This window comes from Motacilla alba, chromosome 7 (genome assembly GCF_015832195.1).
Source record: "Motacilla alba alba isolate MOTALB_02 chromosome 7, Motacilla_alba_V1.0_pri, whole genome shotgun sequence".
Classification (NCBI taxonomy): domain Eukaryota; kingdom Metazoa; phylum Chordata; class Aves; order Passeriformes; family Motacillidae; genus Motacilla; species Motacilla alba.
The window spans coordinates 1,362,031-1,381,465 of record NC_052022.1 but is presented as its reverse complement, the minus strand read 5'-3'; the positions used below and the strand labels follow the sequence as shown (position 1 = coordinate 1,381,465).

At 51.2% G+C, this 19,435-nt stretch overlaps 1 protein-coding gene across 6 annotated transcripts in view; it reads right to left on the bottom strand.

The window, feature by feature from the left end:
* Window positions 1–19,435, bottom strand: part of CACNB4 (calcium voltage-gated channel auxiliary subunit beta 4) — an 82,426-nt gene that overhangs the window by 31,731 nt on the left and 31,260 nt on the right. The window contains exon 1 of one of the 6 annotated variants that reach the window (XR_005257565.1): window positions 18,956–19,101. The exons of the other annotated variants lie outside the window; for them this stretch is intronic. The gene's annotated coding sequence lies outside the window, so the exon portion shown is untranslated. Of the gene's footprint in view, window positions 1–18,955; window positions 19,102–19,435 lie in introns of those variants that run through there. 6 annotated transcript variants of the gene reach the window in all.

Below are 19,435 nucleotides of genomic sequence, written 5' to 3'. Positions count from 1 at the left end.
CAGGCATGGCTGCAGGTTCATATGCTGCCATATGCCACGGATGTTCCAGAAAGCATTTCAAACACCCCCCAAAACCCACAGGAGAGTTATTTCTTGGGGAAGCAGCTCACTCCAAGCCCCAACACAAAGATCTCCCTGGTCCAGGTGCACAAAGCAGGTTTAACTCACAGGTTACTATCAGAAGTATGTAATGATCACAGAAAATAAGTATTAACTCGTTTTTACATGACAACAAGAAGCAGAAGTTGAGGACTTAAGAAACCCCCACATTGTAAATACCAGTGGCCACCACAGTCGGTGCTCGCCTCATCCCAGCACTCAGGGTGGGCAGCTAAATTTAATTACTGGGCAGGTGATGTAATTCATTAAAAGGCAAACACAAAGCAGCGGGGATCTCTGCCTTTGGCGTGAAAACCTCGCTGTGCTGCAATGGAAACCAGGGCCAGGAAAATCTGTGTGTGCCCAGCAAAATACTGCAGAGTCCTGCCCAGGCTGGAGGGAGCATTCCACGGGAGCTGCAGCAGGGAGAGCACAGCGTTATTCCATGGGGAAAGGGGTGCAGGGATCACACCCTGCACAGCCCCTGTTCTGCTTTAATGCCCTCTGCAATTATTAACATCCCCCTCGAGCTACAAAATCCATTCAAGCTCCTGCGACGTTAAACAGGGAGGTCCAGGAGCAGAGAGGTTCAGTGGGACTTGGCCACAAATTCCCACCTGGATGTGGCACTGGAAGCCCAAGCAGGACAAGGTTCAGTTCCCAAGGAAATGATTTTCTTGCTGAATCCCCAACGCACACAAGGCAGCTGCACAACTGCTTGGCACCGAGTTGTGATTTCAGAATCAAATGCTCAGCAATTATTTCCTTCTATATGTTTGGTAAATTTATTTAAGACAACTCATTAGGTGTCTCAGCAATTTGGAAATTACTAGGTAGTTAGAACATGTTTTTTTTCTTTGGGAATACTAATTGTTAGAAAATAGGGCAATTCTTCCAACATTTCCCGATCTCTCTTTTTTACCCTGGATTTCCAATCTTGCAGTCTATCTCCTTTCTCCAGCTGCCTTCAGTGCAGCACAGATTGTGTTGCTACATTTAAGAAACAGAGTTTAAAAAAATACTGGTAATATATATCTCTATTTACTGCCAAAATACTCCCATCTCTTCTGGTACTGTTCAAATGAACATGCAAGGCACAAGATTTTGCTTAGCAGGCACTGCAGGTACACACAAAGCCTGAGGGAGTGGTTAGAGAATAGATGAGCTGCTCTGAACTTTTCCTTTTCTCGGGTGAAAAATCCAGATCTCCCTCCACAAAATAACACCCAAAGCTCTTTTCCTGCAGCCTCAGAGCCAAGGGACAGGTGAGGATCACAGCCAGAGGGATGGCTACAGGCTCAGGTGGTTCTCACCCAACAATGTGAACCCACAAACCTTTCAAATTCCATGGTTTTGTTCAGCCACAAAGCAGCAAAGACCTGCCTGGGAACGCTCTGATCTGTGCTTTATTCCAAATGCAGCTTGTGAGACCTGGGACTGAATCAACACCTGAACACCTCCAGCCTGAATTCTGCTTCACCCTCTGCAGCTGGTCCCTCTTTTTCAGGAGAGCTATTCAGCAGTCCCAGGAGAGGAAAAAAGGTGCTGTTTTTCCATGATAAAAGGCTCCAAACTAAAGCTGCAACGGCACAGAGACACTGCTTTATTTTTTCTAATTACTTCAGCTCTTGAAAGCATTGAATGATCTTCCCAAGGCTCTGGGGAAGCTGCTGCTGTTGGGTTTGATGAAACCTGATAATAAAAGTGCACCTGGTATCCTAAATCAGCTCTCCTGTGAGGAGGATGCTCTGTGTCTGCCCCACTTAACACGTTGGGAAGGCAAGAACGTTCCATAAGTCTCCAGGAAAAAAAAAAATTACAAATACTGCCCCCAAACGAAATTTAATCATCCTCCCAAGCACACAGGCATCTGTGGCTGCCATATGTGGTCTGCCACAGCATTCCCTCAGACACGCAGGCTTCAGCCAGGAAGTGCTGGAATAACGTGGTGTGCTCCTAAAGCAGCCTGCAATCACCCTCCCGTGCTGGCTGGGACGGAGAGCTCCCTGCAATCACCCTCCCGTGCTGGCTGGGATGGAGAGCTCCCTGCAATCACCCTCCCGTGCTGGCTGGGATGGAGAGCTCCCTGCAATCACCCTCCCGTGCTGGCTGGGATGGAGAGCTCCCTGCAATCACCCTCCCGTGCTGGCTGGGATGGAGAGCTCCCTGCAATCACCCTCCCGTGCTGGCTGGGATGGAGAGCTCCCTGCAATCACCCTCCCGTGCTGGCTGGGATGGAGAGCTCCTGCTCATGGGGTGGATCACTTCTTAACACAAAAAATATCACACCTCCAGCTAGCTCCTTGGTACTGCACCAGGGATGTTTAACTTGGGATCTGCAAGAGGATGAGCTCCCACTTTTCCTCTTATCCTTGGTACTGCACCAGGGATGTTTAACTTGGGATCTGCACGAGGATGAGCTCCCACTTTTCCTCTTGTTTCACTCTGTTCCAGTTTATCTCTCTTTTTCTCTTTATTTCATGTAGCTTGGCTTGGCTTGCTCTCCCCGGGGCTCTCCTGTCACCAGGTCACCTTTGGGAGAACCAGGATGTGTTGGAATCTGAAATGCAGGGAACTCTGAGAGCTTTGGGCTTGTAAGCCAAGGGTTAGAATTAAACACAGGATTTGGTCTGAGACCTTGGAAAAGGCTCCCAAACTCAGGTGCTAGAAGTGAGAATGTGGATTTAGAGTTTAAAGTAGAGATCTGTTAAGCAGAAGAAAGTTTAGAGTGTTAGAGTTTAAGAAATAGAAAAAATAAAAGCAGTTACAGAGGTGACCAAGGAGCTCAGAAAGCAGCACTGTGGGTTTGTGTGTCATGACAGGACTGGCTAAGAAAGCTTACACACGAGTCCATAAGACAAAATATTTAAGGATTGGGTCAAAAGCATCAATCTCCTTGTTGGCAGTGCTTTATTGGTCAATAGATCCTTAAAAAGTCTCATAACTGAGGGTCTTGGGACCCTCTGAGCCATGCAGTGAAGGAGTGAGCCAAATTCACCCTTCCTGCCTGTGCAGAAGAAAAATAAACCTCATCATCTAGAAAATTCAGAGGTGCTGTCTCTAACTCGTTCAAAATTCCTTCACAAATCCCCATAAGGATGACCTGTGCCAAGCTGGGACTGCTCTCAGATACCACAGAATCCCAGAATCCCAGACTGGTTTGAGTTGGGAGGGAACTTAAAGCCCATCCAGTGCCACCCTGCCATGGCAGGGACACCTCCCACTGTCCCAGGCTGCTCCAGCCTGGCCTGGGACACTGCCAGGGATCCAGGGGCAGCCCCAGCTGCTCTGGCAATTCCAGCCCAGCCAGGAATTCCCAGTTCCCAATCTCCCATCCAGCCCTGCCCCCTGGCAGTGGGAGCCATTCCCTGTGTCCTGTCCCTGCAGGCCTTGTCCCCAGTCCCTCTGCAGCTCTCCTGGAGCCCCTCCAGGCCCTGCCGGGGGCTCTGAGCTCTCCCTGGAGCCTTCCCCTCTCCAGACACCATCCACAGTTCCATGTGCTGCTCTGGTCCAGCATCAGGATCTGGGAGACACCATGGAGAGAAGGCAGGGAGGGGTAAGAAAAGGAGATCTTTGGAGCAATTATTTCACTGCATTTTGTCTCCAGAGAGAATCTCCAGTCCTTGGAGCATCTCCGTGGCCTCCTCAGGACTCACTCCAGAGCTTCCCTGTGCCAGGGCCTGCCCGCCCTCCCAGGCAGGAATTCCCAGTTCCCAATCTCCCATCCATCCCTGCCCGCTGCCAGTGGGAGCCATTCCCTGGCTCCTGTCCCTCCATCCTTGTCCCCAGTCCCTCTCCCTCACTTTATAATCCCTTTAGGGTACTGGAAGGCCACAGAGGTGTCCCCAAAGCCTTTTCTTCTCCAGGCTGAACCAAGGGAAAATTTCAGTTTATTCTCCTGGCGGACTGATCAGCAGCACCCATTCATTAGCTGAAATGATTTTTCAGCTTCCCAACAAATAAAACCAGCCCGTCTCTCTCAAGCACACAGAACAATTCAGTCCCCCAAGCAGGGATGTGCAGCACAAGAGCCCTCAGGGTCTTCTACATGTGAGGAGTGAAGTGGAATTTTCCTCAGTGTCGAGAAGATCCTTGCCACCTGTCTGCTTTCACTGCATGCTCTTCCTAATTCCAACAGCTAATTTAAAGAATATACATCCTTTTTTAAGGATTTTGATGAATACAGTGTCCTGATTTTCTTCTAGAGTGGTGTCACCACTTCCCACACCATCAGGCTTTACACAACCAAAATAACCCTGAATATTTATTTTACTTTTTTTTCAACAGAAGTGGTTTAGAACATCACAGAATCAGACAGAACCAGACTCCCATCTTCAACAGAATCACAGGAAAGATGACTTTGTTTCAGATGTTCACGCTGGGTAGTGAATGGGAAGGAACTGTGACACGCTGGGAGGGCATTGTTGAAATGAATTTCACGCTGCTTCATTTCAGCCAAGCAACTGATGGAGTCTGGGCCTAAGCTGGGTATGTTGTGCTATGTTATGGTTTTAATTAGCGCCTTCCTTCCAAAAGCTCCCAAAGCAGGAGGTTTAGAAGCTGCTTTAAACACTGATAAATGAGGCTTACAAACAGAGAATTTTAATTTTCATTTTTTTACATTTTCTACTCTTTTTTTGTACTTTTTTATTTATTTTTTTTCCCCCAAGGAGCTGCCATGATCTCTGATTACTTTTCTTGCAGCAAATCCTGCAATCACTTGACTGCTGAACCTACAAGGAGCTCTTCTGGACTGCTAGGAATCTCTGAGGAAGAAAAAGCCCTCATTTTCCAAGTGCTGGAAATAGCAACTCCTTCCCCCGAGCCCTCGCAATCGAAAACCTCGGCGTGCTGAGAGCAAAATACAAGAGAAAGGACATTTTGCTGTCACCTGCTGAGGTAATATTTGAGTGACACTTTCTGGTCCTTAATTGCTGTAATCAACCAGGGAGCCCAAGGACTTTCTAGGACTTTGCTGCCCACTGGGAATTCACAGGGATGGGGCTGGGAATGGGGTGGAGCCAATTCTGAGAGCACTCTGAGCTCACCCACCCCCCCAAAACTGGCTGGTTTTTATCACTACTGCACAAAATGGGGGGAAATATCCCCCACTGATAATTTTGTTGTTCCCATATCTGTTCCTACTTGGATATTGCTCCACGCACTGAAAACAAAACACCGTTGTGGAGGGATCTGTGGTTATCAGTATTCCCAGGTGGTTTGTGAGGACCAACAGAACACAGGACAAACAACCAAGCACCTGTAATTCCGGGAAATGAGAAGCAGGAACAAATAAACAGCCAAGATTTTAAACAAATCTGGGGATGCCACTGGCAAAACAGTCTCTCCATGTGTTCCCTGCTGGGATAAATGGGAAGGTAGTAAACCCACAAGGAGGGAACAGCCAGAACTTTGTGCTACATCTCAACTCCAGCCACCATAAATCTTATTTTTTTTACACAGTGTGAACATATTTTCCCAAATTTTTATGACTATCTGATCATCAGGGCCCTCAAACCCAACCCATTCAGGGATTTGATGACTGACAGTAATTTAGAGAGTTCAACATTAAAAATTCAAAGACAATTTTTTGATTTTTTAATAACTGTCTCCAGTTTTATCTACAGAATGGATTCTTAATGAAATACCTTAGGAGAAACAATAGTTTCATATTCCTTCTTGCCAGCAACCAACAAGCAATCCAATCAAGAAAAAAATCCTTTAGGAATCACTATATTACTCACAGCCCTTTTGATTTGGCATAAGCAATAACTGAGAAAGACCCTGACGGTCTCATTCTGTGCAAAAACTCCTTCTCCACCACAGTTCTCAAACACAAATCTGCAGGAGCAAACAGGACAACTTTAAACACCTGGATATTGTTTTTTTTGCTGAAAGAAGGTAAAAAAAAGCCTGGTCAGGAGCGGAATCTGTCAATCTTGACAAGATTTAAAACCTTTAAAAGAGCTTTGCCATTATTTTGGGATACTGTAGCAGAGAAATATCCGCTCCAAAAGGAAATGTCAAAGGTTCTGCTGGTGCCCTGTAAATCTGCACTGAAATGCAATTAAAAAGGCAGGGAATGGGGATGATGAGTGAAGTCAGAGCCTGGTCAAAGGTACAGAAAAACATCCAGCAGGAAGAAGGAAAATACTCCAAGATGAGCAGCCAGAGTAGGAAAGACCCTGGTAGGGAACTCATCCCAAAATTGGAAGGTGGTGGCTGACATTACCCCGAGTGAGCTCCCCTGCACAGGGAGGTACCTCACTGACAGAGCCTTGCACTCCCAAAGAAAGAGAAGGATGAGGGGGAAGGATGTCAATCAAAAACCAGGCTGAACTTGAGGAAGTTCCAAATTCCCTTTCTGCCCTGAACAAAGCAAAGCCCCCAGTACCGAGCTGCTGGTGCTGGCCAGAGCCCTCCCCGGCACTGCAGCTGCTGGAGCAGAGATCTGCCGTGTGACAATGTGACACGGGTCCAGGCACACCAACACCCCAGCACGGCAGGGCCTGGGCACGGACCGGGCACAGGTTACTGCCAGCGCATCCCTGGCACTCCCTGCGGGACACAGACCACCGGGAGAGCTCCGTGCTCCAGAGTCATTCCCTGCAAGCGCCGGTGCCCCGAGCTGCCGGCAGGAAGGAGAGGCTCCTGTTCGCCTCGCATTTCTCTGGTGCATTTCAGCACGAACTGTTAGTTATTTCCTCCTTTCCGCGCGTTTCCCGCTCCAGGAGCTCTCTCCCTGGAAGCTGTGGCGCCCATGGCTCCTGCGGGATCGGGGCTGCGTTCAGCCGCAGTGGCTGCCGTGCGCATCCCACTTCCCCCGGCACAGAGCCGCAGGATGATCCAGTTCCTGCCGCGCTGGCCCTGCCGCCGCTCTGGAGCTCCTCCAGCGAGAGCAGGGCACAGCTCCGAGTGCTCCGCTGCCACAGCCGCTCCCAGCACGGCCCTCGCTGTGCCCGGCAGGCGGGAATGCTGCGGACACCGCAGGCAGCAGCGGCAGGAGCAGGAGCAGGAGGAGGAGGAGGAGGTGCCCCGCCGGCTCCAGCAGCACCTTCTGTCCCGCAGGGATGAGCATCCCTCGGAGCACGGCCAGCGCTGCCACCCAGGGATGAGCCACCGCTTCTCCTGTGCCCCAGCTCTCCCGTGGGAACAGCCAAACCTTCCCGGGACGCGGCAAGAGAGGGGACAGTGCACCTGCCCTGTCCCCAGCACGGGCTGTACTTCCATGGAGGTGAGGACAAGGTCTGCTTTGGGCACACTAAACTCCCACACTAAACTTCCATCCCCAAAGGAGGATTCTTCCCCGGCCCCACCAGTGACACACAGCAGAGTGAAGGTACAAAACCCCAGTCTCCCGTCTCCTTGGAGGCACAGCTCATGTGCATCCTCCCCAGAGAAACTGTGGCCGCCCCATCCCTGGAAGCAAGGCCAGGTTTGACAGTGGAAGGTGACCTGCCCGTGGCAGGGCGTGGGAGGAGAAGAGCTCTGAGGTCCCTTCCAAGCCAGGCCATTCTGTGATTCCTGCATTCCTACGAAGCTCCTGTCCCCTGCACATCTTTTCCAGCAGCAGGGCAGAGTGAGCACAGAGCACCACAGGGTTCGAGCCGGCTCCTGACAGACACATTTGTGTGTGTATCTCTCTGGAGCTGCCCTGCTGCTGCCCTGACACAGCCCCTTCCCCACCTCCATCCCAAAACGCGCACAGAGCCGTGCAAGGCACGCTGCTGACATCCCCAAATTACTGAAGGGACGCGAATAAATGAGAGGAAAAACGTGCTGAGCCTGGGGGAGGAGGGGCTGCTCCTCCTGTCCGTGCAGCCTGGCCAGCTCCCTCGGATCTGCCGGCAGGAGAGGAGCAGGACGTGGCTCATTCCTCCCCCTGGCAGCGCCTCTCAGCCAGGCTCTGGGGCAGCAGCACCATTACAGCTCCGGGCACAGGCACAGAGGGACTTGCTCTAAGAGAAAGGAGTGAAACAAAACGAACACAAACGAACCCCCCTCAGCTGTCCAGGGACTGCAGCAGGAGCCAGGCAGGCAGCAGGCACTCGGGAAAGCACTTTGCTGACTGCCTTCCTGAAGTGCTGGGATGGGAGAAAGCTGCTTCAGCTCCCAGCTGCTGGCAAAAGGCTTTTTCTCCTTTCTTTATTTTTGCAAGTAATGCAGCAACTGCACTTGGGTGAAAAGGCAAAGGGAGGAATTAGTTAACAGCTGAAAGAAACGTGCAGCCATCAGGACTTTTGGGCTGCACTTCATTGAAATACATCAGTGCAGCTCCTCTGAAAGCTACGTTTGGTTTTATCCCTCTGCTCAGTTCTGGCCCCAAATTTCAGATTTAAAGGCACATGTATTTCTGTTTTAGATTGGTTTGAACATGTTCAGCAGAACCAGCCTGAAAAGCTGCGATGCCTTTGGAGAGATCTCTTCACCGATCAGTTCTCAGCAAAACAACACTGCGGTGTTTGTATTTATTTGCACTGTTGTGGTTGTTACTCTGAGGATACAGCTGGGATTTCTTTACCTGTATGAGATCAGACCATCCAGAAGAAAGGCAGACAAGCTTTATGAATAATTACATGTTGTTGTGGAATGTAAAACATTCAATTCTGATACCAAAGAGATCTCATACATCTTTTATAAATTAAATTCTCGCTTGTGAAGGAAGACACAAAATATCTGAGCAAAGCTACGTCCCTTTGAAGGCATCTTCCCCCTCAGCAGGTACTGCTTGCATGCAGAGAAGCTGAATAAGAAATCACAGGACAGAGCTTCCTCCTGCAGACAGCACAGAGTCTGTGGAATCTGATGGGTTTGTGTGTTATATCCACGGGCTGCTGACAGAAACTGTGGCTGTCCTGCCTCTGGAAGTGTCCCAGGCCAGGCTGGACGGGGCTCTGGGATGGTGGAAGGTGTCCCTGCCCATGGAACCGGATGGGCTTTAAGGTCCCTTTCCAACCCAAACCAATCTGGGATTCTAAGAAAGCCAACAAAAAGGAAAGATTCCTACGTGGTACATTCAGTACAGAGCAGGGAAGCTAAACATTTAACAAGGTTCTTAAATATTCTAACAGACAAAACATCCCCAGCATCAGCACTAAAAGGACATCCAGTGGCAGGCCTGAAGGCCTAAGCCAGCTTCTCAAAACAACCTGGGTGTATCCAGCAGCAGGGCATGAATCTTGAACGTGCAAGGGGAAATATTGCAGCGCACTCCTCTCCTGCCAGCCTCCCACCCCCGCTGGATGTTTCCATTGATCTATTAAAGGGAAATATCACTTAATGCATTCCTGGAACGGATCTGCTCCAGGCAGAACACAGCAGCCACTCAGCAACCTACTCCTGCACTTACTACCACTCTGCTCCTTGGGGCAGCAAGAAAACGTCAACAGACAGCTGGAATTAGCATGGAAAAATGGAGGGGGGCAAAGTGCAGCTCATTTGTCTGGTTTTCCATCTGCCAATACCCCGTTCATTTTCCAACAAGAGATCGATAACAAGTGCAGAGCTCCAACATTCCTGGCTTATGGTGTGCAAAACCATCTCGAGAACATTTCAACCAGAACAAGCACCACCGTGGGGATAAAGCTGCTTCTCTCACTTGTCAGAAACTTTGGAAATAAATATACTTTGAAGCAGTTTTGTCTGTTCCAACAGACACTTCAGTGGCCCGTTTTAGTTCAAGTAACACTGCTTTACAGACCGTGAGCTGGCAGCTGGGTTGTGTCCCACACTGGAGAAACCTCCCCTGAATCCAGCTGGACCTCGTGGGCAGGTGAGTACAGCCACAGCTGCAGAATCCCAGCCATCTCTCTGTGTCCCTTGGACACTGATTTCTGTGGGATCTGTCCCCCCTGGAGCGTGGCAGCTTTGTTCCTGAGCTTTATCCCACAGCTCAGGATGGAGCCCTCGCTGCCAGCAGCTCCTGGGAGGTTTCTCACAGCTGCCAGAGGCCAGGCCAAGCTGCCACTGGCTTTTTTTCCTTGGTGAGATTTTCCAGTTATTGGTCAGAATTGAAACATCCCTGGCCAAGGGTGGTGCTGGGGCTTGTTTTGTCAGGAGCTGGTGAGCTCAGCACTAATTGTCCTGGAAGATAAACTTTTATCATGGTATCTCATGACCTAGATATCACAGATTAACTGGTGATTTGTCAGAACACATCGTTTTCCCAAGCAAGAGAGAGACACTCTTCAGGGAATCCACCAGCCTCAGTGGGAACGGGGGTTAGATATTGCCAAGAAATCGTGCAGGGAAAGGAGACGTTTAGAAAGTAGCAGCACAGGGGACTAACCATTAAAAACATGATTTTAATCTTATTCTAAGAGATTAAAGGCTGTGTTAAAGTCAGAACTGTTAGGCCTGGGGTATTCAGGTTGTACCTGGCTCTGTGAACAGGAAAAGGATGCCTTGGCCACCCCAGCCCAGAGCCTGTCCCATGAGGGTTGAGGGCTTGTTTCTGCCCATAAAGGACACTGCTGCTGGAAACGAAATCCTCCAGCCTCCTCCACACCGAGAGCACCCAGCACAGCACCCACAGCAACGCTTCCCAAGGGAACAGGACACCTCTGCCACTGCCACCACTGACTGTGATGCCAGTCCGGCAAGGCCACAGCCCCTGGGAGGAAGCAGAAAGCACAATGAGCTGAGCAGAGTCCATTTGCAGGGAATGTCCCAGCACGGGGAAAATCCAAGGGAGGACTGACAGGAAAAATGTATTTGGTATAAGCGGAATTGTCTCAGAAGAGAAAGGCTTGTGAAGTTTTATGTGAAGCATTAGGAGCATGTTCAAACACACACTTCACCCCTCCAGTACTCAGCACGATGACAGGGAGTGGTTTTTCCTCATGATTTCTGCCTTGTTGCTGTAATAAATCAAATCCCTGCCAGGCTGCATTCCCCATGCTGGAGAAGCAGCACAACCAAACAGCTCCATTTCTGTAACTTATGGAGCCTTTGTCCTAGGGAACTTTTTAGGGACAGAAAACCCAAGCAAACCAAATCAGAAGAGCAGCCCCTTGTCCTCCTCTCCCCTGTCCTGGTGAAAATTAAAGTCCTTCTGAGGAGCAGAGCAGAACCTGTGGCCACCACAGGTGCCCTTTCTGAGTCCTTTCCTCAGGACACTTCCAACCCCTTCTGACAGGGCTTTAGAGAGAAACAGAAAAAGCAGATTTACATCCTGTGTCATGCATTCACAACAAATTCAGGTACTGCTGGCTTCCTCCAGCTCTCCATGGCTGGCTCTGGACATTGGAATATTCTCCAAATCAAAAATCCAGTTTATTTGATCGGTGCCCTGGGGCAGACAAAGCTGCTCGCTGTGCTCCACACACTGCACCTGAATGGATATTTACACTGAGATATGAAAAGAAGGAAAGGATGAGGCAAAAGAAGACACTCCGGAGCTGAAACCAGTTCACTGTTGGCATGAAAACCAGTGACAAAGCACTGTGGAAAAATACAAAGCAGGAGCTGAGGAGAGGCTGCAAGCAAATCCTGACACCACCTGCGATCCCTACGGAACTCAGCACCCCGCCAGCTAAAGGGCAGCTTGGAATGAATCACTGGATTCCAAATGACCACGAGCAGTTGTCCTGTTTGTAAAGCAATCTGCATTTGGGTGAAGTGCTGATTTGGAAAATCAGGCTCTCCTATCCTTATAAATGCACGCTCCAAGGGAAACCATCCAACAGCTCAGGGTCTCCCAAGCAGAGCATGTTTTTGGGAGATAGGGAAGCAAGCCATGGCATCAACAAATCCTAGGTTAAGCTTCTTCCCTTGTTATTACAATTTCTATGATGCGCTCCTTCAGCACCAAGAGCCACACTCCTCCCTGCAATGCCCTTGAGCCCGGGGAGAGCCGCTTCCACTTCCCAGCAGCAGCATTTCCTTAAGCACCGGGCAATTCGGAGAGCAATCTGCAGCCCAGGAGCAGCACGGCGCTGAGAGGGCCCTGTGGCTTTGGCTGCACTCCACAGCCAGGCAGGAGCTCAGCAGAAGGAATCCAAAAGCAGGGTGAAGCCACAGTTCATCACACACCTTAGTGCTCCCTATGAACTCACAGTTTTACTGGACCATCGGCTGAGCTCTGACCTGCAGCTGGAACTGAAAACACAAAATTACCTATTTCTGTTACCTATTCCTCATTATGTCTCTCATTTGGATGACTTGAAGCTTTTTTTTTTTTCATTTCAATATGTTTCTTGTATTCCAGTATAAAAGCAGCACCTCTATGGAAACAGCAAGCAGCAATTTATAAAACTGACTTATGATTCTTACTGAGTGTTTTATTTGACTACTATACTATCAAATCACAATGTGGCATTTAAGGAGCAGAAGATCTGAGTCACACAGAAAACCATCCTCACAAGAGCACAAAGCAAAGCTAATGCTGTAGTAGTAGAATTTTGGTTATTTTAGGAGGAAAATCTAAGCAAAACCACCCCAGCAAACCCCCAAACAAGCCACCTTCCAGCCTCTCAGGCAGCCCTTGGCACACAAGATAAATATCAGGCAGCTGGTGATTCATTAGTCAAGGCAGTCTATTAGGGGCTAATCGAAAGGAAAACAGATTTGAAACTGTCAAAAACACACAAAAGCTCTGACCATGTAAAAGCCAGACTGCAGTGAGAATCCAGGAGACGTAATGGGCAGAGGATAATCTCTTTTTGTTGGAAAATATTGATTATTGTCCCAATCAAGGCAGAGTTTAGCACACATTTGAAACTAAAAATCCTACGTAAAGAAGCAGCAAGTAGGTAAGTGGCCAGGCAAAAAGATGCTGCATGCCTAGGTCCTGACATCACTCAGCCTTTTTGGATTCAACACTGGAAACTGCACTAATTGAAAGGGGCAAATTCCGAACAGTCAAGCCCAAAGAGAAGCAAGAGAAGGGTGTCCAGCAAACCAACAGCACTGCAAACTTCTCCCAGTTCACATTCCTGTCCGTGGCAAAATCCTTCCCTGGGAGGGTGGGGAGGCCCTGGCACAGGGTGCCAGAGAAGCTGTGGCTGCCCCATCCCTGGCAATGTTTCAAGGCAGGTTGGACAGGCCTTGGAGCAACCTGGGATACAGGAAGGTGTCCCTGCCTGCAAAATCCATCAAGACACGTGAAAAAACCACCAGATCTCAACTACCAGCCTTCAGCTTGACAATCTCAGAGGTGCCCTGTGGACTGATACACACAATAGCCACTGGCACCTTCCTAAGCAGCCCCACTGGGAGTCTCAGGTTTTATCTGGCAGCTGGATAAAGCCCCTGCTGGCTCTCGGCTGCCTGTTGTACAGAGATGTTCTACAGAATGAACGGGGTGCTGCAAAACCCAGCACGTGATCAGAAGAGACAGCATGAAAAACACTTCTAAATACACATGTTGGTTGTTACTCAACCCACAACAACTGAGATGTACAGAGCAAGTAAAGCCCACCCTTCCTCCCCCTTCAGCAATCACAGAGGCACCAGACACAAACCCAATCAATATTTGGATATGAACTTCCCTAACCAAGGTTTGTTTTTCTAGAATCACTTTTTCTGCTGGGGCAGCACACAGAGATCTTCCTGTCTCAGGTGCCATGAGAAAAGTGCACGCTGGCAGCAGAAAGAATGGCAGTGTGAGGAGGAATGCCACTGAAAAAGCAGGGGACTACCATGTCCTCACAACACCGTGCTGACCACTCACATGGTGAACAGAGTGTGTTTCCCCACTATTCCAATCACTTTTTTCCTAAAAATTCTCAGCAATGCTCTCAAGAATTGCATGGAGCAGCTGGAGACAAACCTTGTTACAATGCAGCCCCACACACAGTCCTGCTCACGGCAAACTGGGACCAGTAATTACCACAGGGCTGATCTCACTGGTGCTTAGTCCCCATAAACACCAAAGGAAGGAGAATAGACCCTTTCAGAATCTCAAACACTTTTGTGGGCGTGAATCCCACCACAGGTGTCTGTGTGACTCTTGGTGGCAGTCTGAACTGGCACAGAAGGGCATCACCCTGGCTCACACAGCAGAGTCCTGGATCCCTGAGAGCCTGCTCCAACCAGCAGCAGGGAGGCTGGGGATGCAGGGATGGGCACTGCCAAGGGCAGCCAGGCAGGGAGAGATGCACGTCAAACAGCCAAAAGAGGTCGAGAAGGAGCTTCTGTGGCTCAGGAGAGAAGGATGTGCTGGGGAAAGCAAGTAAGTCAAAGCAGCTAGTAAAAAATCTACTACAACCGGGATCCACAGGGCAGGCAAAGCCACCTTTCCATCTCCTGCACGGGCCAGAGGCACCACGTGGAAATCCAACCTACAGGAACATCCCCTCCAAAATCCCCGGGGGAAGGCATGAGAGAAACGGCTTTTGAAATGGCTGAGACGGGAGGAGGCAGAGCTGCTGGGAGGCGCTGGATGAGCAGGGAAAAGGCACGGGGCTGTCCCTGGCTCCTGGGGCTGTCACCAGCGCCTGCGGCTGGCACTGGCTCTGCACAGCGCTGGCACCGCGCCCTCCCTCCATTCCCGGCCCCTCCCAGCGCCGCCCTGACCCTCGCTGACCCCACACCGGCCCCTCACTGACCCTACACCGGCCCCTGGCTGACCCCACACCATCCCTTGCTGACCCCACACCGTTCCTCACTGACCCCACATTGTCCCTCGCTGATCCCACACTGACCCTCGCTGTCCCCACACCGTCCCTCGCTGACCCCACAGCATCCCTCGCTGTCCCCACAGCGTCCCTCGCTGACCCCACACTGTCCCTCGCTGTCCCCACAGCGTCCCTCGCTGACCCCACACTGTCCCTCGCTGTCCCCACACCGTCCCTCGCTGACCCCACACCAGCCCCTCGCTGTCCCCACACCGTCCCTCGCTGACCCCACACCGTTCCTCGCTGTCCCCACAGCAGCCCCTCGCTGTCCCCACAGCAGTCCCTCACTGACCCCACACTATCTCTCACTGTCCCCACACCGTCCCTCGCTGACCCCACACCAGCCCCTTGCTGACCCCACACCAGTTCCTCAGTGACCCCACACCGTCCCTCGCTGACCCCACAGCAGGCAGCCCCTCACTGACCCCACACCGTCCCTCGCTGTCCCCACACCATCCCTCGCTGTCCCCACACCGTCCCTCGCTGTCCCCACACCATCCCTCGCTGACCCCACAGCAGCCCCTCGCTGTCCCCACACCGTCCCTCGCTGTCCCCACACCGTCCCTCGCTGTCCCCACAGCGGGCAGCCCCTGCTCGCTCCCTGCCGGCTGCAGAGCCCAGCCGAGTGTCCCCGTCCCCGGCAGGCGGTGAAGGAGCCCAGCCCAAGCCTGTCACGGGCTGACAAGCCCAGCCCAAGCCTGTCCCCAAGCCTGCAGTGACGCCCCGAGAGGCGAGGAAAGGTGCTTCACACGCTCAGGGGTTGCTCTGAAGGGATAAACAGGAGCCAAGAGCCTCAAAGGGGCTGTTGTGACACTTCTGCAGGTGCACAGCGCTGACCCGAGCCACGGTTTGTTCCTGGGGCTGGGATGGACTCTCTGCCACAGGGGACTTGTTGCTAAGTCCTGTAGAGAATTTTTTAATGAAATGCTGCCTAATGGAAAGGTAATTTTACAGAAGAAAAAAAGTGATTTCTTATGGGAAGGTTTCATTGGAGTTTGCTCCTGAAAAAGGTGGAGTGTTTCCCGAAATCCAAGAGAAACTCTGGACTGGCTGTGGAGCAGCATTGCAACCTCTCCCCACCACAGACACACGACAGTGAGTTCCCAGCTGAGAGTAAAACAAAATTCATTTATTGCTTGCTCGCCCAGGGGATCTCCCCGCCTTAAGCCCCCGTGCTAATGGGCTTTTATATCCCCTGGTGATCAAGAAGGTGAAATGCTCCCCTACAAGAAAACAAGCTTCAATTCCCAAAAGGCTGACCCTGTTTAGAAATACCTGAAGAATTTGAAAAAAGGCCTAAAAATAAATTTAAAAAAAAAATCACAAGGCAGGACAAGAAGCAAGGCAACAATCTTCAGTGGGAAGATGTTTCTCCCTAGGGTGATGCCCTCTCCCTCCTTCTGTGCTCCTGACAAGGACACCTGTCCCTGCAGAACTTGTTCACTTCTATACCCCGCATCTTTTTTCCTAAACGTGGGAATGACTTTTTGTCCACAGTCACTGGGAGTTCTCCTCAGCTTCAGCAGTGTAATTTTCCCCCTCCAAAAAGCCTCACACCAGCTACTGCATCACCTACTTACGTTAATCATCACAGCTGGTAATGGACATGCACACACTCATTTCTTTATCCCTCCATCAATAAAAACTGTACTTTGGCTTGTTTTATATATATGTACACACACAAACGCATGACGGTAAGAGATGCCGTTACAAAAATCATGGAAATCTCTGTTCACTGTTAAAAAATACCTTTGTTGCTGAGCAGCGAATCAGGAGAGATGAGGTATAGATTTGATTCTACCTTTCCAAAAGTGAGCATGTTTACTGGGGATAAGAGCCACTCGCTGCCCATCCACTCGTGCCTTTAATGCAAATGCAAGCTGCGCTCTGCACGCAGGGCTGGATGGGTTTAGGAGGGCAAATGCCCACTCCAGGCAGGCGTTCCCGTGCCAGTGACTCATGTGCCTGTGGTTTATTCCGTGCTGGAAGCGCTGCAATTAGCAGAGCCCTCCCTCCCGGCTCCCGATGCTCCAGGGGAGGATCCAAGCCCGGGGCTGCTCCAGCTCTCCAGCTGCAGGATGAGCCTTCCAGGTCCTAAAGCAGAACAATGCAGAGGCCCTGCTCTCATCTCGGCACGCTGCTCGCGGTTATTTGCTCCGCACCGCAGGGAACCAGAATTCCACCACGGTTCGTTCTCCACCGTCTCAATCCTCTCCCTTGCTCCTCTCTGGCCAGAAAGTGGCACTCATGTGACCCATCCCCACTACCTGTTTGCCAGGATATTGTCTCAGCAGGCATTCCCAATCCCTGAGTCAGGAGCTAAAATAATAAGGTTTAATGTTTTAAGCAAGTGGTTCTGGAGCATAAAGCAAACAGACACTCGGGGAATTTTAACTGCTTTGTGCCTGAGCCTTTGGGGTTTGTGGCCTGCAGTTTTCCATACAACTGGGAGATCCAGATTGCTTTTAAGGTTTGGGGTGTTTTTATTAAGAGAAGGGAGGGTCTCACATATTGCTGTGATTCTGGAAATTAGGTCTATCAAAAGCATTCTCAATTACAGACAGGCTGCAAAATGGAAACAGCTGTTAAACTGCATCATCATAAACTGCTCAACAGAGTATTAAGGAACCTGGAAATGACTTCTCCATCCCAATCCTTCCAAGTGGACATCTAAAGACCAAGTCCCTCTCATCCATAAACACGATTCTTCCAGCACAAATCCCAACCCAGATGTTTGTGCAACAGGTAGGTCCCTGCTGCCATTAAAGCTGCTTTTCCCAAATAACCTTTTTGGAACTGGGTTTTACTGAAATATGAACTAAACCACAAGAAATTCCACCTCACCATGAGAAAGAACTTCTTCCTATGGAGGGTGGCCAAGCACTGGAACTCTGTCCAGGGAGGGTGTGGGGTCTCCAGACCCACCTGGATGCATTCCTGTGTCACCAGCTCCAGGTGACCCAGCCTTGGCAGGGGGTTGGACTGGTGATCCCCAGAGGTCCCTTCCAATCCCCTGGGATTCTGGGAATGCACGGAGTTGAGCATCTCAGAAGCACGTTTAAATCCTGCACACATTTACCTGCATTCTCTGATGAACTTTTATAAATGACACATTTTCTCTAGACCAACCACTAGCCAGCAACTCAAGTTTTCTCAGCCCTAATACTGCACTTCTAAGTTGTCTTCTTAAGAGCATAGTTAGGCTTTGCTGGAAGACATTAAACCAGCACAAGACAGACTCGGGATGGAGAACAGCTCCCAGGGACTCACGGTCTGCCTGGTTTACAGAAACACCCAGCTGGATCCCAAATCACATCCCTAAAGGAACCAACACGCTCATCTGCACTCGGCCTGGCAGCTTAGGAGCAGCAGCAGCGAGAGAGAACCCAAGGAAGAGTGAACACACATACCAAAAGAACAGGAATTCCTAACTTGACCCAAATCGTTTCCTCATCCCTGGAACTGTCCAAGGCCAGGCTGGACAGGGCTTGGAGCAACCTGGGATGGTGGAAGGTCTCCCTGCCCTGGAGATGAGCTTTAAACCCTTCCAGCCCAAACCATTCCAGGCTTCAAAGCAGCAGAGTTTTGAAATAATCCAAACACCCAGTTCGGAAGGATTCCAATACACAATATTTCCTCTCAACATGGTGCACTGCATTAACGACAATTTTGCCCAGTTGTTGTTCCTCTCTGCCTGAAATAAAGGGATGCTAAAACAAGTGAGGTAACACTTAAGAGGGATCGCACTTCCAGACCAACACTGACACAGGCAGGAAAAAATTCCTCATCCGAAGCCCTCCAGGACCCATCCACTCTCCTGAGGACAGCACATCATACCATACATACGTCTGCATTGACGTACGCTCTATATTATGTTGTTATCTATGTATTTTACGAGCTGTCCACAACGCCTTATGTAACGGATCCCTGTTTAATATGGAGCACCGTGTCCATGGCCGCGGCGATCCCGCCCGTTCTCCGGGGTGCCCAAAAACACCCACTCGGACACCGGCGGGGAACGCTCCGAACCGCGGCGTCCGACCGCGGCACCGGGGGCTCCGTGCTGCCAGAGAACCACCGTGCCGGGGATGCCGGGCAGGGATGACTCCCCAGGGAACCACGGCAGCCCGTCCCGGCATCTCCGGGGCAGCGCAGGGTCACCCCCCGGCGCCGCGCCCGCAGCGCGGACACCCGGCCCGCCCGCGCGGCTCTGCGCGCCCCGCTCCCGCGGCACTCACCGCCTCCGAGTCTTCAAACCCATGCAGGTACAAGTTGTCGTACATGGAGAGCCGGTGCGGGGCCGGAGGGCCGGGGAGCGCGGCGGCGGAGCGCGGTGAGGCGGCGGGGCCGAGCTCCCTGAGCGCTGCGGCGGCGCCGCCTCCCGCCGGCGCCCCCCCGCCCGCCCCGCTGCTTCCCGCCCGCCGCGCCGCCGCCCGCCATTGGCCGAGCCGCGCCGCCGCCGCCACGCCATTGGCCGAGACGCGCCGGCGCCGCCAGGCCATTGGCTGGGACGCGCCGCCCGCGAGCAGCGCTGCGCGCTGGCGCCGCCTCACGGCGCCTCACGGGCTGATGGCGGCGGCCGCTGTGCCCTCGGGGGCGGCCAACGCGGCGGCGGAGCCTTGCTTATTGGTAATAAAACTGGGTTGCGATAAAACAGTACCGTATAGTCTAGGGAAGAATGAGGTAGGATCTCATTAATGCATACAGTTATCTCCAAA